General features: G+C 48.4%; 1 protein-coding gene and 1 long non-coding RNA gene across 13 annotated transcripts in view; both read left to right on the top strand.

The window, feature by feature from the left end:
• The window catches only part of CAMTA1 (calmodulin binding transcription activator 1), a 286,114-nt gene that overhangs the window by 79,643 nt on the left and 184,247 nt on the right, over window positions 1-22,224 (top strand). The gene's annotated exons all lie outside the window — the stretch shown is intronic.
• Window positions 1,115-4,918, top strand: LOC133211325 (uncharacterized). The gene is made up of 2 exons (XR_009725176.1): window positions 1,115-1,198; window positions 4,550-4,918. It is a non-coding gene; the product is annotated as an uncharacterized LOC133211325 (long non-coding RNA).

Genomic DNA, 22,224 nt, shown 5'->3' with positions numbered 1-22,224 from the left:
GAAAAATCAGTGCCAGTAAAAGCAAAGATTTTATGTAGGATAGAACTGAACAAAAAGGACTGAGTGAAATGGATTTGTGTTCTGCAAAGGCAGTGGGTGCTGGGGAACAAGGGTTTCCAAATTGCTTTCCTTCAGTATGAGTCGTCTCCAAACCTGTTGTGTAACCCTTGATTCATGGATCAGCCTCGGCACACGGGGGAAGTAACAGAGAAAAGCTGGATTGTGGGTTCGGGTCACAAAACCTGGGACTGGGAAATGTTGGGAATAATGGTGAGAACTTAGGTTTAACTCCAACATGCGGCGGTGACTTCAGCAAGAGAGTTTTGGATGCTGCTGCTGGGGATGTTACAACCACAGAGCTGGCTGTGGTACCAGTATGTTGGGCTTGAGATGCCATGTGCTCTGTGGGAACATGTGCAGGCAGGTCCCATCCCTTCCCCTCTGAGCACAGGGGTTTGCCGTTACCTGATGGCTGCTTTGCCTTAGGACACAGTTTTGGGGGGTGGTTTGTTTCTTGCCTTTGAGCTTGAAGCTGGTTTTGGCCAGATGAGAGATTCCCAGAGCTGAATGCCTTGGCTGGCAGGGAAGAGACACCAGAGTGAGGAGGGATGTGGTGCCCTTGGTGCTTGTCTCTTCCTAAAGTTATCTGATGTAAATATGACGCGCTCTGCATAAATTTAGGATAGATAATTGACTGCATCTCGCTTGGAAATGGGTACCAAAGGTTGTTTTATAGCTTGTGTGTAATTGAAATTCCAGGAGGAAAGGCCTTTGTCTCGGTAACCACATTTGAATTACTTTTTTATTGTAGCTTTAAACCCGTGCGTTGGGATGCTTGGGGTTGGTGTGCGTGGGGGCAATAGCTGCAGGGACAGAGAGCAAGGCAAGAGCAGGGAATGCAGCGGTGATATCCTGACCTGAGCAGCGGTCCCCTGCCCCGGTGGGGAGGTGCAAAACCTTCCCCAGGCAGGTTACAACACAGAGTAAAGCAGGATAAGGTGCAGGACGTCGGGGGGGCTGACGGCGCTGCCGGGGGCTGTGTGTGGTGCGAGAGCTGTGATGTGCTTCCATGGAAGGTTCCAGTTGTACTCACTGAAGCTCCTTTGTTTTGCAGAGATCTTGATGCAGACGCCCTTTTGGATTTCTTTTTAATAATGTGTGACCCTTCACCTTTGATCCCCTGACCTGCATTACTTTGGTAACCATTTCATTTTTTTAATTTCATTTCATTTTTAATTTTTGGTGTGCAAGCTGTTAACATTTCATCGTTTTAAACTGTAGCGTTCTGTGACCTCCCCAAAGGTCTCTCTTAGTTTTTCTTTTGGAAGCTCTGTAATGTTGGCTTTTCTTGAATAAAAACCTGTTTCAGTTGTTAAAATAAAAGTATGTCATTTCCATTGGCTTTTGTTTCTTTTAAGTTGAACTGTGTCTTTGTTTCCTGTTTATTACCTTATTTTTGACCTGTGTTCTCCAGTACTTTTAGTTTATTTTGATGTTTCTGTACATCTTTGGTTTTCATTTGCATTTCTCTGCTGTTCTTTTGGTCAGTCAAAACATCTGCTGTCCCCCCCTCCACTGCCCAGCCACATCTTGATAGCTCAGACAAATAGAGGAGCATTTAAGATGCTCTTGTGACTAGGAAATACTCTTTACTTGTTCCCTGTCCTGGAGATAACTTTTCCTGACCATCAGCTTGAAACGGATAGCTGTTTTAATAAAAGATTAGGCTTTAGACCAAAACGAAAATCTCCATTGAAACTCAATTTACATTTATTTGTACATTAGCACTGAAGCCAAAAGGCACGTTATGGATACTCCGAGCTGTGCTGTAAGCACGGGTGTGCTCAGAGCAGCAGTGTTGTGTGTACATGGGGTAGTAAAGCCCCTGAAGTTTAGGAGCTGTCTCTTTCCATTTTCCTATGGAAGGGGTACCAGCACGTAGGGCAGATTTTGGCCAGATCCTATTTTTGTCTTGTAAATGAACACATGAAACCCACAGAGCACAGCCTACTGAAGTACAGATTATTTTTTAAGTGTCTCATTATTTTATTCTCTAACATTTAATGCTGAAGTTTTAATTGCACACAGATGAAGCTGCTAAATGAGCACTGAAATGGATTTAGGTTTTCTCTGAGCCTTGTTGATGCTTATAAAAGTTTATGTCGTTCATTAGAGCTACAGATTAAAATGGCAGTGAGCTGTCCATGTGCTCCATGGTGGCTCCACTGACCCTGCTGGCTGCTGCCTGTGACCCAGAGCCTGTCCCTGCTCATGCCTTAGGGCTCATGGGGCTGAGCTCCTGGGCACTGGGGCTGCACCAGCATCACCAGGGGCTGCTTCGAGAAAAGCATCTTCTAGTTTTAGTTAGCATCCATGCGTGAGAGAATGGTACTTCCAATGGTACTCTTGGTGCTTCAACAGCGAGCTCTCTGTTTTTAGACTGCCCTTGGTTGTGTTTGCAGAGTCACCTGTTAAATAACGTGGCAGGCAGTGTTCCCAAAGTGCTGCTGAGCAGCAGCTCCTCCGTGCTGGGTGTACGTGTCGCTCTGACCCAGTGGTTGGGAGCTAACATGGGCGATCACAGCCTGCATCAGGGCTTGAAGCGTTCAGGTGGTTCTTTCCTTTACCCCTCCTCTTCCAAATTTTAGCTCTTAAGAGCTTTGTAGGCCTGGAGTCACCAGTTCTGGTGTACAAGGCTGCTGCTCCTACATGGAGCGTGTTATGGATAGCTGGGATTTGGCTTTTACTCTGGTTTTAATGTCAGCCTGAGAGGTGCAATCCTCCAAAGTCACCTCAAGCTGTTTCTCCACTTCAGAACTGGTTTTTAAAACCCAGTGGAAAAAAGTACTTATTTTGCCCAAGAAAACTCCTTGCAGAGTGTTTCCCCTCCCTGTGACACCCATTTCACAGCAGCAGCAGCAGCAGTCAGATGTGACTTTCCAGGAAAGCGGTTTTCAGCCCCCTTTTATTTCGACATCTGGAAGCCGAAGGGAATCTCCCTGCTCTGTGCACAGGGCTCGTGTCAGCTGCCTCCTGCTCCAGCACAGAGCAAGGGGGAAAAAAACTGTCTGATGCTGGGAATTGGAGTCAATAGTATAACAGGGAGGTTAAAAGATGGGTAGAACTTCTTGTTTCAGGAGATTTATCACGTCCATCCTGCCTGCTTTCCATAAGGTAAGCGCTCTTAGCGGTGGAAGTAGTTGGCTCTATCTCCCGAGGTGTCGGGGTGACACAGGCTGGTGCATGCTGCCTTTTCTCTCATCTTTCCAAGTGTTCTGTTAGATGCAGATGGTTATTCACAGAGATCAGTGTAATGAGTACAGATGATTTCTGTTCAGCTATTGCCTGGGCTCCCTGGGTGCTCGGGCTGCTGAGGAGGGAGGAGGTAGAGCCCTTGGAAAGGGAAACAGGAATTGTTCTGTTTCCTGCATAAACAATAGTAAATATTAGTAAGAAAAGCTGCTTCATTTACATGCAGTAGCATTGCCATTTACCCAAGCTTAAAGTCTGGTGCAGTAGATAGTATCAGCAACAGTTGTCCCTTCTATGGCAAGGGCTGATGGAGCCTCATTCATTTCACTGAGCTTGTTTTTCACTGAACTAAAATACATGTTTGCTTCAGACATTTAATCAAAGGACTACACAAATGCTGCACAGTGTTGGTAAAGCAAAACATTTGTCTGTTTAAATATTAAGAGAATACTGAGAGATTTGTACTTGCTTACGAGGTTTTTCTGTTATTCAGAGCCAGAATATTGATAACATCCATTCCGGAAGCAAGCCTTGGTTTTGAAATGAATGCAGTGCCTGCTTCTGCTGGAGGGGTTTCTGTGCTAACCTTGGCATAAGCTAACGGCTGAACTGAAATACTTGGGACCTTTACTAGCCTTAGACCATTGCATGTCTTGCAGCTTAGGTATTGCAGCCGGGGCTGGATTAACGTTAATCTGTGTGTGCTGTTCATTTCCTAGAGCAGTGGCACTGCAGCCTGGACTGCTGCAGAAAGCAGCTGGACCAGTCACACAAACCAGCTTTTATGTTAATAAACTCATCCAGGATGAAGTGTGCAGGACAGGTCCCCAGTGTGTGCCTGAGGACCCATGGGTTTCTGTACCCGTACACTGAGCAGAGGGGCAGCTCTGCCCCACTCCTGTGCTTTAGGGCTGGTGGCTTCCGGGGAGAAGCTTGGAGGGAAGGGGAGGAATGCTGCGGGGTGGGTTTCCCAGGCTCGTGGCCCTGCTTGTGCTCTGTGTGTGTATTGTCTGCCAAGTCCTTCAGTAATTGAGTTACTGCTCTTGCTTTAATCTTTCTGTTCTGGAAACGGGTGAAGGTCTTTGGTGGCTGAAGGGGGGAACCTTCCCTGGCTCCGTCCTGTGCTGCTGCTTTTACTCTGCTTACGGAAGTAGAACTCCTGTAGCCACCCAAACCCTGCGTTTGGCTTCCTGTGTGTGCTGGAGCTTAGGGCCCTCTGCCTGTCCTTGGCTTGTAGCTGCAGACCTTGGGTGAGGAAACACTGGGTGATAAAAATGTGTTTTTATTTCTCCTTCAGGTCTGGCTTGTCTGCTTTTCAGCTCTTCTAGAGATTGGAAATCCCAGTTTGTGTTTGTTTTCTCTGGATTCCTTCCCACAAGACAGAAGTGAATTCAGCATGGATTGTTGGGGAGAGCCTTGGCTGGGAATAAGGATAATTGCAGTCTCTGGCTGTGCCACAGATTTACTGATGATTTCTTTTTAAGTTATTCACCTGCACTGTATCTGTTTCCTCAGCTGTAAAATATGGGTAATTACCTCCATTGTAAAATGTTATGGGGTCTGCTGGTAATTATATGAATGAAGTGCTAATTACAGTGATTATTACTTGGACCTAGTCTAGATCTGGGTGATGTTCCTGTTGTGTTGAACATATGAAACAAATACTGCAACTTGTCTCCATTCTTTGTTAGGGGCTGGGGGGAAGGTGCCACAGCACTGGGATGTGAATCCCTGAGGGAAGCACTGCTGCTTTCCCACCCAATCCATTCACTTCCCGGCCTCGTCTGTCCTCGTGCGGTAGTGGGGCAGTGGGCTGATGAGAGGCGAAGGAATTACTAATTCAGAGCTTGGAGCCACGTGTCATTAGATAACCAGGGTTTGTGCTTTCCCTCTTGGGGATGTGTAGAAGAAAGCAGATGGGGAGCAGTGCTGTTGGAGATGCCGCTGGGCTGGGGCCAGGCTGTGCTACCTGATGCCCTCCGTTCCTCTGGAACATCTGACCCTGATGCAAGGAAGGGCTCTCCTTCCAGATGTTGAGGTTATTTTGCTCCTGGTAAGAGACTGCAGCTTACAAGGCTCTGTTACCAAACATTTTCTTTGCCTTTCTCTTCTCCATTTATTTAGGGTGCATTTTCTTGGTAGCTGGGAATAGTTCCACTATCCCTTGAGCGAGGCTGGGGTGTGGGGGAAGAACTGAAATTCCTTAAGGTGGAAATGGAGTGTTCTCATCCAGGAAACACTGCTGCTGCTCCCTGGGTATTGCTCTAGCTTGATGGTAATAGTAGTAAGAAATGTCTTTCACCCATAAGGATAAGGGGTTCCCACCCAATACCAGCCTTCCCTGGACACAGGGACGCCAAAACCCATATTCTTGGCTCTTGCTGTGGTTCCTGCCTGCTTTGGGTCCTGCTGGACCAATTCAGCATCAGCATTGGCCTTTCCCTACGCTGGAGGAGCAGCCATGGATCTTGGTAATGTCTTCAGAGGATGGCAGTGAGCTAGATAGAGGTGAGAGGCTGAGCAGCGCTTCCTTCCTTGTGGTTTCATCACTGCAGTGAGTTGAGGAGGGTTTAGTTCCTGTCCAGGGCCACAATGTGGAAAGGTTTTCCAGCAGTGAAAGTGCAATCTTTGGTTGCAGTTTTGCACTTGAATATTCCAAAGTCGATGCTCATCTCCAACAGCTTCTTTCTGATTGATCCTACGTCAGTCTTTGATTTATCCAATGGTATTTCAGTAGTTGGCATGTGAATCCCATTTAGTACTGCTTATTGGGTTGTTGTTCGGTTTGGGAATAACTGTGATTCCAAGTACAGGTTTATTCTAAGGTTTCTAGGTTTAAAACTTTAAAATCATAACTGAAAGTCCACCGAATATTTGTATTTTATGGCTCTCTAGATGTGGGTACACCTATACTGACACATCCATCCATATTTCAGAAAGCAAAATCTTAGTTCATTCCTACAGAAGTGTTATCTTTTAATCCTAATTCAGTGTGAGGTGCTTCAGGAGTGAATAATGCCGTATAAATTTCTTGCACGTTGCACAAGTGAATTGACTTGTGTGCGCTCTGCCAGGCCGGTCTGGTGTGAGGCATGTTAAATTACTGCCTAACCTGAAGGATAATCAATAAATCAGAGCTGAGATTTATTCGGCTCTAATTTTACAGTGTTCTTGTGGAAAGTGGGAAGGTGTTTGCTATCTGTGGGATTGCAGTATCTCAGACCCACTCTGAATGCTGTAAATCAACGTTGTAACTCACATACAAGCTTTATTTCTTTTTAGGTTGATGTTTAGCAACATAATAATTAGAAATTTGAGTTTTCCTCCTCTTAGAAATCAGGGAACCCTTTGGTTTTCACTGCGGTGGCGAAGTGTTGCATAAAACCACTGTAGCTTATGATAAAAATGCTTTCAACTATCTCAAAGTGTAGCATCACCACAAAAAGCATTAAAGCAAAGTGATGCCACGGTAAGGTGCTGTAAATGGAGATGTCTCTCGTTTCCAGAGCAGGTTTTAGAACTGACATATCCCCCCTTCGGGCAGCGATCGGTGAAGTGGTCGAGGCACGTTTCTGTTTGTCAGTGGTTACAGCAGGAAAGCCTGCTCTAACGTTTTATGATGTATTTAATTACCTGTCAGGCTCGGCTCTGTGAGGCAGCACGGCAGAGAAGCGCCTGGGGTGGGTCCAGGATGCTGGAGGAGCACAGCCGCATCCTCATGTCAGCCCCATCCCGCCTGGCGGCTGCGGTGCCTTTGGCATCGCCCATAACCCGGGGCGGCAGCGGCAGCGGCAGAGGCGCGTTGTGCTGCTCATCCGTGCTGCCATCGCCGGAGGAGGAGGATGAGGGTTTCCTTGTGCGCCCCATCTCCAGCTGCCCCTGTCTCTGTACGGACGCAGAATCCCCACAGGAGGGTGCTGTGAAGGCATTTAATGTGCGGAGTTTGCAGGGAAGATCCGAGTTTGGAGGAGACGGCGATTACAGGGAAGCGGGAGCGATGTGGTTGGGTGAGGGCAGCCTGAGCTGTCCCACGAGGATGCAGGCGGCCGGTGCTGATGCTCACTCGTGTCACCCTCACCCATGGGCTTCTGTGGGTGATGATCACAAGCTGATGTGCTCGAGCTCACAGTAACCAGCTTGGGTACCAAGCAGAGTATATTTGGATGTAGGCAGATCAGGGCATACATTGGTACAGTGATGTGCTGTGTGATCCGTGTCACCTCTGTGCCCTCCAGCTGCTTGCTGGCAGCTGCTAAACTCAGTGGCTGGGGCCCTTTCTGTATTCCATGGGCTCTCCTCCTGCCACCTCAAATGAAGAATAAACAGAGAGCTTAAGCAGGCGCCGTGCTCCATAGACGGATGAGCTGTGAAAGTGCTTCATGGGGAAATCTGGGGCGCGAGCTGTGTGCTGCAGCGAGGCTGGTGGCCTGGCACAGGAGGGCTCCGGGGGCGTTCCCAGGGAGGGATAACTGAAAGGCTCTTTCCAATGTCTGTGCATTAGTTGCTTTCCCCATATCTGAGCCGTTTCAAGCAATCCCTCCCTCCTTAAATTGATTACCTCGGCATCAGGATGCCTTGGCTTTAAGTACCTGCTAAGCCGCTCCTGTGCCGGTTTGACTTTGCCTTTCTGTCAAATGTAAAACAGGGTTTAATCTTCTCATTTAGGTGTTTTAATAGAAAGTAAATGTTTAACTTGCTTTGCTGTGGCATCTCAGTCTTTAATCCGTGGGCACATTCAGAATGGAAGGAAAACATGCTTTTGTGTAAAGCAGGAGTCCCTGGGCATCGGGGATGCTCTGAGCAGCACTGGGGGTAGGGGGTGTACACACATGTCTTGCTTTCAGTCCTGCAAAGGGCAGGAGGTGGAGGAAGCCTGCTTATGTCAGGTAAGGCAAATCACTGTCTGTGAGCTGATTCATGGTGTTTAGGAATGTGATGGGAAGTTTCAGCACAGATTCCCACTCTGGGAAGAGTCTAAACGTGCTGTATGTTAGGTGTTCATGATGACTTGCTGCAAGGAGCAGGAGCATCCTGCAGCATCCGGATTTGGACCTGATTTGTGCATCAGATATATAAAATAGATATATAAAATAAATCTATTTTTCACAAAATAGTTTACAGCTTGGGAGAGTGAACGATGGGATTAAGAGCTTCATCTGGAATAATATAAACTCAGGATTTCAACTGTTCTCATGAGCTCCTGCATGAGAGATCCCCAGACTTGACTTCATTTCATGGGTATCTCTCGCCGTGCTTTTCTCCCAGGGAGAAGGAGCTTGTGTCTGCCTTTGGCAGGGCTTGTGCCAGTCGATGCCTTTGCAGTGTCCATGTTTCGGTGTTAACACCTTCCCAGGGATGCACTCACTGCAGAGCGGTCCCTGTGCTGCTGTCAGAGGGATGCAGATGAGCTGCCTGGTTTAACATCTGGAATGTCCTGGCTGAGTTTGGGAATATGGGGGGAGGCAATAAACCGACATTTGGTCCCACATTTGTCTGAGTGCTTTTGCCATAGTGGATAAGAGAAGATCCCTGTTTCTTCAGAGATGGGATGCACTGGGAAGATGACGGAGGCTTCGAGCTGCTGCAGCTGAAGTCTCAGTGCTCTGAAAACATGCCCTGACATGGCAAACAGCCCATGGGGGGGCTTTGGCAGGTGAGGGGCTGGGGCGTCCAAGCTGGTTTTGTTCTGCACACACACACAAATTCCTGCTTTTGTTATCCTTCCTCATTTTGCTTTCTTTGTTAATGGGAATTTGTGGGGGGGGGGGGGGGGAAGTTTGGAAGTGTCTTTTTCTGCCATTTTTTTGTTACTATCAACATAAGGGGCAGAAATCTCTCTTTGACCTTAAATGAAAAGTCACATAGGCTGCAGCACAGCACATGGAGCAAAATGAAGCAGTTCCATCCAGGACTTGCCCTGTCCCACTGACCAGGGATGGTACAAACAGCAGTGTGTCAAAGAGATCCATCCATCTGTGGGCACAGGCACTGCGCCCAGGCCCCTCTGCATTCTGGATCTCATTTCCAGTGTGAATCTTGGACCAGGGTCTGCAGCATCCACACGTGTACAGGCTGGTGTGGCACCGCAGACAGATGCTCCTGGAGGGTGATGGCTCATTGATGTCCTGGCAGCATCTCAAGCGATGCTCTCCATGAGATGAGTTCCAAGGGGTTTGCACCCTTCCTCACGGAAGCAGAGCTGCTCCTTCAGTGCTGTGGATTTACAGGTTGGATTTACAGCATTTCAGATGTGTAACTGGCTGAGTTGTAGTCATTCTAATTAAACTAATTTGCACATTCAGCCTGTTTGCCTTTTTCCCTTGACTTCGTTTCCATTTTGACCAATGTCCCTCACTGGCTTACAGGTGCTCTAAGATGCTGGGAAGTGTGAGGCACTGAGGAGAATGGTGCCAGTGGGGACATCAGTGGTGTGTATGTTCCCTATAGGAACAGGTTGAAATGCTGCCTCAGACATGTCTATCACCAAAATCATAAGTATCAGGAAAGCAATCATGTCTAAGGTACCCCTTGGCATGTCGGAGGCAGCTCCTCCCCATGCAAGGCCAAGTGACTCAGAGTTCATCCCCCAGGATTTGGCTTTAAAAGGTGTTTCCTGCCAGCTGACAAAAGAGTCAGGCTCGGATCCATTGCACCGGCACCTGCAGTACGTGATGGCAGATGATGGGGATGTATTTCATTATCATTCAGTGCCACGTCTCTGCTGCCCCAGTCTCGGTGCTGCAGCTGCTGGCACACGCTCTAGTTTAAAGTCAGTGTGTTTGGGGGGACAGATCCCCCCATGTAACCTGGCTGGGGGAGCTGGGAAGAGGAATCAGTGGTACCCTCGCCTTCGCTGCCTCATCCCTGGACTTCCCATAAGGAAGCTCCATAAGGAAGCACGCTTTCCCCAAGGCTAAAGCCAGAGGTGCCGGGCAGCACCCACCCTTACTGTGCACAGGCAGATGCAATCAGTAAAAACCATGTGGTGGAAACTGGCTGCTGGGGAGATGCATCTCCAAGGCACTGCGGTTTGCAGCAAGGTCGGGGGGACAGATGTGCCCTCGCTGCAGCACAGGCGCTGCTCATTCTCCCTTCAGCTGCAGTTCTTCCAGTGTTGGCTTTCCTGTGTGTGACATGCCATGCATGGCACCGGGGGCTGTAGTGTGTATCATGTATGTAAGTCACACACACACACACATACATACATGTCTGGCCCATGCGGTGATGGGGGCTCAGGTGCTGCTGCCCATGGCCTCTTCCAGCTGCGGCCAATGGAGCTGATGAGGCTGAGGGATGGGTGGGACCGGCCCTAGCCGGGCCTCATTCACTTGGCTGGAGCATCCCTGTAGTGCTGGTGCCTCCCTTGTGTCCCCCCTGCAGCTCCCTGGGTACTGGTGAGTGCTCCTGTTAGGGCTGTTTTGGGGAGAAAAAAGGTGATTTGGAGGGTGAGCTGGGCTGTGTGTTGGCTGGCCTTGCTGCTCTGCTGCAGGATGCTGGTTGGTGTCAGTGCTGTGCTCTGGGATTCCTGGGTAATGGACTATTGTGTCTGTGGAAATTGTTGCTGTATAAAGTGTTTCTCCATTCCTGGGAGCACAGGAACACTGTGTACATGGATGGAGGCAAATTCCTTGCTCTTGTCAGCAGCTCACAGAACTTTCCAGAAAGGCCTTTGGAAAAACCCCATTAACTCCAGGTTTTAACTGGCGTGGGTTTAAAAGGGAGCTTGTTGGTGATGGATCCTCAGTCCTCTGGGTTCCTTCTCCTTGTCTCTGCATTCCTGTGGCTCAGCAGGGGCTGCTCCCAAGGGATGCTGAGGAATGGGATCCTCCACATCTCTGTGCTTTGAAAGGACAGTTACTGTCAGGGCTTCGTTATTTCTTGGGGGAAAAGGTTTTCTGGGAGTCTTAAACCATCTGGTTCTCAATGGCTTCTGAGTAACAGGCAGGGAAGGAAGGTTTTGGACATGAACCACATAGAGGGAACAGTAACTGCTGAGCAGAGGTGGGCAAAGGAATCAACCAGAAACCATCAGAAAAACAGGAGGTTTTGCAAAGGTTCAGAGTTAAAGCTGAAGTATTTTGATGTTGTGAAAGCACTTTGGCACCTTCTCTGGTTTTAGTCATGGGAAACAATAGAAGTTGAAAGAAGCAGTCTGGAAGAGAGAGATGTTTTCTTGACTGCCCTTTCACAGAGTGCAGAACAAGATGTTTGCTTCTGGGGGAGGTTTTGCCTGGCAGGAGCATCTCGCACACCAAAACTTGTACTTTTTGATGGATGAGGAGGTTTCCCCTGAGGTTTCAGCTGGAGGAGCTGATGGGTGTGTGGGGCTGTCTGGGTGGATGCTGCTCTCCATTCACTGCAGTAAAACCCACATTTGAAAGTGGAGCAATTGGCTTGAAAATGGGGGTTTTTGGTGTTTCTCACCCAAATCTGGAGTTTTGGGGGCCAGGGCATCGCTCTGAGCTGGGCTGGGGGAGTTTTGGAGCAGGTAGTGAAATGAAATGGATTTTAGTATTCATGAAAAATGCTTATGACAGCCTTACCCCCAGTAATGAGAAGCCACCTGCAGTTCGGAGCAGTACTTGATAATGCCGTAATTAGATTGGAGATGCAAAAAAGCTCATTAAAATTAAATCACTTATTTGTCACTGTTTTAAGAGGTGCAGATTGCCTCGAACCATGCTGGTCTCTTGACCTTGAGTATTTTGATGTAGTCCTCGCTGTCAAGAGAGCAAAGATAACACCGGAGCATCCCAGGGCATTGTGGCTTTGGGGTGGGGGGGTTCAGAACAGGGTTGCAGGTACTCACTTGCCCCAGTCCCATCATTTGGTGCTGTCTGGGTTTTGCTGCCCTCACCCAATGGGGCTGTGCTCTGAGCCTGGACAGGATGCAGGGGGATGGACTGGCCCTGGTGTTTGCCCACTGGGGACTGTGGGAGTGATGGGTGAGAGAAGCAGGGCATGGATCTGCTCTGCTCTCCCCCTGTATCTTTATGTGTTTCTTGCCTCATAGTCGGGGTCTTGTCCCTTGTTGGGTGGAAAGGGTCCTTCCCAGCTTATTCAGAGCAGGTGCTGCCTTTTGATGTCCAGGGTGCAAAGAACTTCCAGGGTTTCATGGAATTTGGGGTAACTGATGGAGCACTGACGGTGTTCGGGCAGGGGGAATTGCCCTCCCTTCTCTTGTATTGGAAATCGTCTGAGAGCTCCCAGTGGAGCAGAGCTGGCACTGGAGACCCTGCAGGGTCAGACACTGACTCCCTAGAAAGCCCAGCATGTAACAGGGAATGAGACTGAACCATGCTGAAGCATCGCGAGCTGAGGGATGGGGATGCAGTGTGGGAGGTGGGAGAATCCTGCAGTACAGGGGCTCTTCCTTCCCCATGGCAAATGCAGCTGCACTGAGGTGGTGGATGTGTGAGTTCAGGAGCTCGGGCTTCTGAGGGCATTTGTCTCTTCAGTTTTTGATGAAACACAATACAAAGTGTGCTAGAACGTGTGTTCAACCCCTTTCCTCCCTCCTGCCTGGGCAGGAATGTGCAGAGCCATAACGGCGCCTATTAGCAAGATGGTAATTTTCCAAAATTAATTTTTAATGACTAATTTGTCTTGTTTTCAGATGTTTTATACAACACCTATTGTTTAAACCACATTGTTTCTCCACAATGTCACCATGAAGGAGATCAGCCTTGGCTCAGGATCTCCAGCTGGAGCATCCATCACTGGCCTTACCCTCGCTCCCCAAAAAGGCTCTGGGGAAAGGCAGAGGCTGCTCTTTACAGAAGGGATTTCCCCTTTTCCCACCCCAAAATGCTGCTAAGAGTGTTCCCCTCGCATGGGGTCTCCCCCTTGCCTTGCTTCCCTTGCAGTAGCTTTCATGCAGAGAGGAGAATTGAAAACAAGAAGTGGGTTTTTCTGCCTCCTCCTCGCTGGTTGTGAGTAATCACACGTAGGTGTGTTGGAGGGGGAATGTTTACAGATATTCCATGTTTTGGGAGCGTGGGGATTTTCCCTTGTGGCGCTTGCATTGTGAAGGCACCAGCAGCACCGCAGCTGCTTGGCCTGAAGCTTGAATCATCTTAAATGAGGTGTTCCGGGTGTTTTCTTGTTTGGGAGACAGGGAAAGGTGAATGTCTCCGACCTGCCGAGGGAGGAGCATCCTTGGGGACCATTGCCCATCACTGTCTGTGCAGGAGGGCAGCTTGTAACATGCCTTCTGGAGCCTTCTAGAGAAACTTCTTTCTTCGTGATGCATCCTTTTTCCTGCTTAGGAATGACATTGGAAGGGTTAAGAATCGGCTGCTATCAGCTTGTGCTGCTCTGCAGCTGGGCACATTGCTTGGGTTTGCTTATTGCCCATCATGTCAATGTTTTCTTTTATATTCCTGGCACCAAGTGGGATTTTTTACTTCGGAGCTTGTTCTGACTAATGTTGATGAAAGGGCAAAAATTCATTATTAGAGAGAAATAGCTGCTGCTCGGCTGGTGTTCCCCAGGCGCTGAGGGAATGCTGGAACTTCTACAGCGAAATTCCTTCTGCAGCATCTTGCTGGTTGCAGACCCTGTGCCTTAAATCAAGGTGTTTCCATAGGCACAGGTTGAGGTCGCACCCATCCTGGGCTGCGGGCTTGATTAACAGCAGGATAATCCTCATCCATCTTCCAAGATGTGAGCAGACAGGGCTCACTGATAATGAGTAGTTCCGGATAACACGGGATGTGTGATTCCCATTGGAGCAGAGGGTTTGTCCTGCTTGGGCTCCAGCCGGATCCATGTGGGTCCTTTAAGCATCTTAAGAGGGAAAGAAAATCGCCCCCCAGCCCATTGAGGCTCTGTGGGGATGGTGGGGAAGCTGCTGGCAGAGTGAACCCGGGCAAGCATCCTCAATTTGCTGCCTCCTGAAATGGAGCAGCTTTTAGAGTTTGGAGCCCCAATTTGTATTCAAATGAAGGTCATTTGAAAGGTGTAACATAGTAAACAGCCATTATTTCATTTTGATAGTGGTACTAAAATTATAGTGTTGGTTGAATTATTTTAGTATAGGACCATTACCATCTCCCTAAAACACTTACAGGGATTTTTATATCAGTGCTGCAGTCCTGAAATTAGGGGAAAATTAAAAATCACACGGCTGTGGTGGGGAAGCAGTTTTTTGTGCACATGCCTGCCTTTTATTGTGCATTCTCTTCCCTCACCCCTCTGCCTGGAGGGATATGTGTCTTCTGTCAGGGATGCTGCTGGTCCTCTGCTGTGGATCGCGCTGGGGCAGGGTCTGTGCTGCTCCTGCCGCACATCCATGGTATGGAGAATAACACATCTGGGAACCAGCAACACCTCAGCAGCCATCGGGCTTCATCGGAGAAGGTGCTGTGCAACAAACAGATGGGAAAGGGTGGTGGGATGCGCTGGGGTCACTGTGGGGAGCTCCTGCAGGAGTATGTGATATCCTAAGCATCCCGATCCAGAGGTGGAAGCATCTGTGGCTGGTGCCTCCAACCACACAATGATTTCTTGGTGCATTCAGCTTCCAATTCGTCTGCCAGCCACAGTGCTGAGCCTTGTTCTGCTTCCTGTGGCAATGCTGAGCCTCCAGTGCATCCAGCCCAGAGCTGGGTGCTCAAATGCCAAGCGTGTCAATGTTCACCTTGACAGCAGCCACCATGGCCCTACAAAATGCATTTATTTACACTAAATGTGAAGTACATGCAAGGAAAGGACAGCCCTGGTAATGCACTGTACACATCAAGGTAATCTTGGTGATAAGCAGAAGACTTCAGGAAAACTGCTGTTTTTCCAATGGGAGAGTTGACCTGTATGGTTTGGCATCCATGGGGTACTGGTCCAGGTCAGCAGCTCACTGTCCCCCAGGGTAGGGCATCCAGCAAGGTCTAAAGGCTTGGTTGGAGCAGAAGGAAGATGCCTGTTCCCCCATGGGTCAGGGCTTTTGTGAGCCACCTCCAAAATGGAGATCTTTCAGTGGAACAAGGTGCCTTTGGTATTGCCTGTCTTCAAGGCTTTTTGCCAGCATGCTGTGTTTAAAGAGTACTCATTTAGGGGAGTAGATACACACTGCAAATCCCTCTGCATTTCTTTTCTGTTAGGAATACATGTAATAAAAGTCGGAGTTAATGGAATGAAAGTGATTTCCCCCATCAGGGCCACCGAGTGAGGGTGGCTGGACCAGAGCACGGCAGTTACGGCTGAGATTGGGTGGAAAGGCTGATGCTCAGGGGGCTGTGTGTGAGCAGGGCTGTGGGATGTGAAGGAAATCTTAATGGTGAGATTCCCATAGATGGATTCTGCTTCCTTCATTAACATTTTCACACTCGGCTGGCTAACAAATGAGGAGAAGGGCTTTCTGTACCACTGCATTTACAGCGCTCTGAACCCGCTCTGTGCCTTGGAGTGTGCCAGAGGTGTGCGCCCTCGCCCTGTGGTGGTTGAGCAGGAGGGGTTCTGTGCCCTTTGTGGGGAAGGCAGGAAAAACCAGGTGTCTGGGGAGTATTTTTAATGAAAATCTTCCTTGGTGATAAGCTGGTTCTCAATAAAACAAAGGCATAACGTGCAAATAGAATTCCCTTCATTTATAGTTCTTTCAAGAATTTAAGATGTGAAATTCCTGTTTTTCTAGCCACATCGTTGGCAAAGTCCAGATTGGGTTTTGATCTGGTTTTCTGATCTGTTAGTGTGTAAACCCCGGGATTTTTTTAGTTCCATGAGGAGGATGCTGGTGTTTATCCACTGGGAAAGAGCAGAAACTCTGAAACCTTGGAAGCTGTGCTGCTTTAATGGTACCAAAGCTGACACAAATGGTGCACCAGCCATGGAAGCTGCTGCTGTGGAAGGCCTCTACGTCATGCCTCCTGTCTCTTCCCCAGGCTTACCTGCCCTGGCTTGCTCCTCATGCACTTCTGGAGCGCTCCACACCATCAAAACACAATTTCATGCTGCAGTCGTGGGGCTCTCAAGCACAGGGTGGTACCAGGGTGGACGGTCCCCATCCTCAGGTGAAGGATGCTCTCACGGAGCATAGAGGTTTCACATGAGGGGGAAACAGGCAGCTGGATTGGGATGCCCTCAGAGATGAGCACAGCAACCTGTTCCATATTTATTACAGGCAACAATTTGACTAAGGGAGAACTTAGATTAATAACATTCAGCCCAGAGAAGTAATTTCCTTTGGGAAAGCGATTTACATGCACTCTGCCAAAAAGAGCCGTCACCGTGCGCTCCGTCGTGTCAGCTCCAGTAATGAAGTTGGAAATAACATGGGAGGTTAATAGGTCCTACTTATCTCCTTAGCGCCGGGAAGGAAGATTTACAGTGCAGAGCCTGGTTTGCATATTTCCATTGGAAACAGAGAGGTTTTTCCCAGCTGAGATGGATGTGGCAGGGTGTTGTGGTGTCTGTTGTGCATGGCTGAGGCTGTAAACCTGCGTCCCATGCTGGATGGAGCCGCCTTTCCATGGGTCACTGGCCATGGGCTTCATTAGGTGTCTGTGTGCTGTTCCAGCTTGAATTGTTCCCCAGCTATATCTCCTCTAAGGCTGGAAGCTCATACAGATGTAGCTGCCACATGGCTGTTAAAAGATGGGTTGAAGCCAGGTCTGTTTTCCCTTGGAGCTGCCCATAGCGTGCGAAGAGGAAAGTGATGGTGGGAGGAGGCGGCGGTGCGGAGCACTCCTGCGTCACCATCCCTTGGGCACGCAGCAGAGTGAGTTTTGTCCTGCCTTCACCCCGGGGAAGGTGATCCATGGGGCTGGGAGCTGCCAGGCTGTGCCGGTGTGTTAGCCAGGGCCCGTTCCCTTCATTAGAGCTGGTAATGACCTTGTCACCGCTGACGAGGACGCTACTGCCTTGGCTTTCCAAGAGGCTGGAAATAGCTGGAGCTGCCCCTGTAATTGCACCTTCCCCCCTGTTCCTCCTGCCTGTTCACGGATCCTGCCACTCCAAATTACTCCTGTTAAACTCCCGAAGGGCTCGTGGCACATTACGGGCTATTGCAGGAGCTACTTCCTTTCAAACAGCAAAGCTACCTGTGAGTTACAGGAGCACAAAAAGCTCTCAAATCCTTGTGCCTTCCTCCTCTCCCTTAGCTGTTTAGAAAATAGCTTTCAAAGCGCTGCTTTCTCCCAGTGGATTTATGGTTGGGTCCTTGCAGGTTGTTGGGCTCCTCCACACTGGGAGTGAAATGAGATTTAGCAACAGGATAAAATCATTCCCTCTCGACAGTTTAAGTCACAGAAGTGCTTAAAACAGTAACTCTGAAAGGGATGGGATTTCTAAGAGAAGTTGTCTAGCACAAACTGTAAAATACTCCTTTAAGTTGGTTATTTCACACCAGTGATGGAGTGTGAGAAGAATTCACTTTCTGAAGAGCTTAAGGTACAGTTCAGTAATAACCTGAGCCGTTTAATGAATGAAATATTTAACATAATTTGCATGCATTAAGTGAGGGGATACAGAGTGTGACAAATGTAACTCCAGGTCGGGGAGGGAAACTGGGAGAAACAAATGGGAATTCCTCAGTGTGAACCCACAGAGCCCTTGGCCGCAGTGCTGGGATGGGGATGGAGCTGAGCCCAGAGGCTGTTGCATGGGGCAGCCCCTGGGGTGGAGGATGGAGCACATCTGTATGGTGGGTCTCACTCGTGTCTGCCAGGGCATCCCTCCCCATGTCCAAAAACTCTTGGTGGGTGGGGGTTGCAGAATCCCAGCCTGGTTTGGGTTGAAGGGACCTTAAAGCTCTGCAGCTCCAACCCCTGCCAGGGGCAGGGACCCCTTCCACTGGAGCAGCTTGCTCCAAGCCCCTGTGTCCAACCTGGCCTTGAGCACTGCCAGGGATGGGGCAGCCACAGCTTCTCTGGGAACCCTGTGCCAGCGCCTCAGCACCCTCACAGGGAAGAGCTTCTGCCTAAGAGCTCAGCTCAGGTTCAAGCCATTCCCCTTGGCCTGTCCCTACAGGCCCTTGCCCAAAGCCCCTCTCTGGATGCAGTATTCCAGATGGAAGGAGAAACCTCAACATCTGACTTCCCGGGATGTAAGTTTTCTCTTCCTATGTACTCCTTGTGTGTCTGCAAATAGCTGCAGCCTTTCTGCATCGCCTCTTCTCATGGGGCTCTGCTCCAGGCTGGGGATTGAGGAATGGCAGCTTCTGACTCCCTTGTGAACAGAGCACATGGAAACGACTCTGCCTGAAGGCAAAGGCAGGAGCCAGCGTAGCCACAGTGGTTTCCTCTGGGCGGCTCAGCTCCCTGGTAAATACTGAGGGATGAGAGATGTAGGCTGAAGAGCGAATAGGAGGAGTTAGACAGGGCATCCCCATCTAGCTGGGAGCTCCTTAATGTCAAAGCTCATTTGTGAGATCTTTAAATGCTTAAAGATGGAGAAGAACAGAGTAATTCTGAAATGCATTTCTGCCTTTGTTAAGCAAGATAATGGTTTTTTAATGGTATATATCTTTAAATAGTTATGAAATGAGCCCACTAACAGTGAGCCCCCCGTTTCATTTAGGGGCGTAGAGCACAGACTCAGATGAGGTCCCCTCTCAGTGGCTGGATTTGGTTTTGGACTGCCTTAAAGAGGGAGGGTTGTTTTCCTCGCTGCTGCTGATTTGCCTTGACAGCATGTTCAAGTCAATATTACCCTAAACCCGTTCTGCTTTCATAACAGGCAATTTTATTTGTGTTGAAAACGCTTTGTTTGATTTCTGGAGCCATTCATTACAGGATCAAGGCTTCAAATTGGAGCCAATTAGGTCTAAGAGCTGCTTTTAAAAAGCTTTTTCCAGACACCAAGAGCTGCAAGGTTAAGATGCAGTGAACTGAGCACCCAGCCCCATGCATGCAGCCTCTCTTGGGGCAGTGGGTCCCACCCGCGCTGTGCCCTTGCGGCAGCTGGTACTATGTACAGTGCATCTCTCTTTCTATATTTAGTAAGAGACGCATCAGCATCCCTTTTCCTCCCTGAATTCCCTCTGGGAATGGAGCTCGTAAATAGCTGTCGTGCTAAAAATAACACCTGCACCAGCCCCTGCAGCCTCTTTCCTTTCTCTGGCTGAACACGGACCCAAAGGGCTCCCACCCCGGGCGCAGAGGTTTGGGTGTATGTTAGTTCTAGTTTATGTTAAGGAAAAGCGGAAAGCAGCCACTTTAAAATGTAGAGAGCATGAAACCGCCTGTGATGCTTAACCTTTGGGAACGTCAGTCGTGCTCTCAGCATCTCGCTCTGTAATAAAGCACAAGCACAGCTGGCAGTGGTTTTCTCAGCCACTGGTAGCCCAAAGGTGATGCGGGTCCCATGCTCTGCCCTGGGATAGAGGCACCATCCCTGATTTTACACCAGCCTGCTGGTTCAGCTCCTTTTGCAGGAGAAATGCAGGAAATCCTGGCACTGGCACTGCTCAGAGCTGTAAACAGCTTTTGTCACACAAATAATGTCCCTTTTTTGTGGTCATTTTTGGTCATTTTAAGTGTATTTTTCTTCTGAAGTGTTTTCTCAAAAGCAAGGAATTACTAAAATCTCAACCACCTGAAAAGAGCTTGCAACTGAATGATCCATCTGTTTACTGGGAGGGGGGGAACCAGCAAAACCACCAACCCATCAGCACCAGTGGGAACTGGAAAGTGCAGCTGGGTTCCAGTACTCCTTTTGTTTCTAAACATCAAGCAACAGTTAAAAGGAGGAGGAAGAAGTTAACAAGTCGTGAAGGAAAGGGTGCCAGGCACTCAGATCTATAGTGCAAATGGCTCAGGTCTTCACCTAGGCTGGGAACAGAGCTCTGCCTCTGATTTGTTTTGGGTTTTCTTTTCCCTTTGCTATTGTGGTTGCTCCTCATGGGGAGGGCTGGGAGCATGTTTCATAATTGGTTGTGTAATGGGATCGCTCCTAACGTTCTAGGTACTGACAGCAACCACCTCGAAAGGTCTCTTTTATCCCAGTGGCACCCAAGGTTTTGTTTGAGGTTTATCTGGATTAATTGGGCGGATGTTTGGGGAAGAGAACAAATACCTGCTGGTGTTTGATTTTGCTCACGCAGCTGTGTGATGAAGAGAAATGGCAGCAGAAGACCTTAAACTCCATTATACTGTCTCTGGGAAGATTTGTGAGGGATAAGTGGGACACAGAAACAGCATTTCGGAGCCTCATCACTGCAGTTAACTGGAGTGCTTTCGGGTCTGAGTGCTGGGTGACCCCCAGAGGCATTAATGAACAAATGGGTGCTGTGTTTTGTATCTCCAGAGGCTGCACAGCACAGAGCTCTTGGCTTCTGCTAATGGCTCTGTGGCCTGTGAGGAATGAGCAATTAATTATCTCAATATTTGAATAACCTTTGTTTCTGCCTGTGTTTACTCTGTTTGATGCTGGTCCTTCTCCCATTTAGATTCTTATACTTAATGGAGCAGTACAAGGTTATGGACTCTTACAGGCAGCTTGGTGCCTGATGATGGAGTGCATGCACATCTAGGAAGGATGACCTAAAGCTGTCAGTCTCATAGGCCCCTGTTCTTTTGGAGTCTGGAATACTTAAAAATCCACTTGGGAATTGCATCAGTGCACTGCATGGCTTCATTTCAAATGGGTCTTTGTATAAACTTCATGAACCCCACTGTGTGTGTTAACGGGGCTGTGATGCTCAAGGCTTGGTCAGTATGATTTCATCTGCTCACAATTATGAGGCGTTAAGGATGATTATAGGGCTGATAATAATGAGTAGCATTGGTCATTTTTAAGATTAACTATTGTTTGCACAATGATACTTGTGCAGTATTTACAGAGCACCTTGGAGAGCTGGAAGAGACTTCGTGTCAATAATACTACTACTAATAAATTATGATTAAGACTACTAATAAGTTATTAGTATTAATATTAGTGGAATAAAACCATTAACTGATCATTGAAGGTAGAGCAGCTCCTTTATTTAGCGAGATCTTTGGGAGAAGGGAGGTGCTCACACTTGGAGGGCAGGAGGGGGGGAGATGAGGCATGAAAGCAGCAGCATCCAGGAGTCCATTTTGCAGTGATTAAGAGATGGGGACTGAGTTCATCGCAGGACAGCGCCTGCCGAGGAAGCAAAATGTACCAGGCAGTGCTCTTTCCAGATTGCTGTGCTTTGTGGCTCCTGCTCTGACCAGCATCGTCACTCGAGCAGAGCTTTTATCATGATTTAGGATGTATCTTTTAAGAAGGATTTTAATTCCCTGTTTGAAATAAGAAAATGCCATAAATCAGGGGCAGAATCTTTTAACATTTACAGTTTTAAATGAATTCCTGTTGAGAGTCTCTTAAGCCAGATTTATATCTGGTTCTGCATTGAACTGTGTCGTTATGTGGGACTGAAAAACTCTTACAAAATTAGGCATAATGCAAAAACATGCTGAAAAGACAGTTCTGCAGGAATGTGGAGCATTATTATGTTAGAGAATATTGGAGTGAGGAATATGCAGAAAGGGACAATTACCCTGGATATTTTCCTTTTAATGAACCTTGCACAGTTCTTTGGAAGGGTTTGCTGCAGGCTCAATGCAGGATGAGGCAGATGGAGAAGGTGCTGGTATTTTCACCTCATCTGGCAATCAGCACTGACTGCGATTAGGGCTGCACGTGTGGCAGCTTAGAGAAGAACAATTGCAAATCCCAGGCAGAGTGGCCTGCTCTGACCAGTGCTGTTCACTTTATGACCATGTTTTACTCTTTGACTCCCAAAAGGAGGAAATCCCTGTCAGTTCCCAGCCAAACGATTATGGCAGCAGATTGCAAAGCAACAAACCTTAAGGTTTTCCCCCAAATGTGCTCATGGGAGCAGCAGTCCACATCCTGGCAGCTTAAAATCCACCAGCATCCTTCAGCCTTCTTGTTTACTGGAGCTGGAGAAGTTGGACTTGGCCAGTCTTGGTTGAGGGTATGGAATTGCCTTCATATGGCATTGATGGAAGGTAGTGGGAATGGCTCCATGGGTTTTCCTCTCTGCAGAAG

Source organism: Neopsephotus bourkii, unplaced genomic scaffold, assembly GCF_033783945.1.
Source record: "Neopsephotus bourkii isolate Nb327-2 ecotype Australia unplaced genomic scaffold, CSIRO-AGI_Nbou_v1 NB_593, whole genome shotgun sequence".
Classification (NCBI taxonomy): Eukaryota; Metazoa; Chordata; class Aves; order Psittaciformes; family Psittacidae; genus Neopsephotus; species Neopsephotus bourkii.
This window is presented reverse-complemented; position numbering and strand designations above follow the sequence as displayed.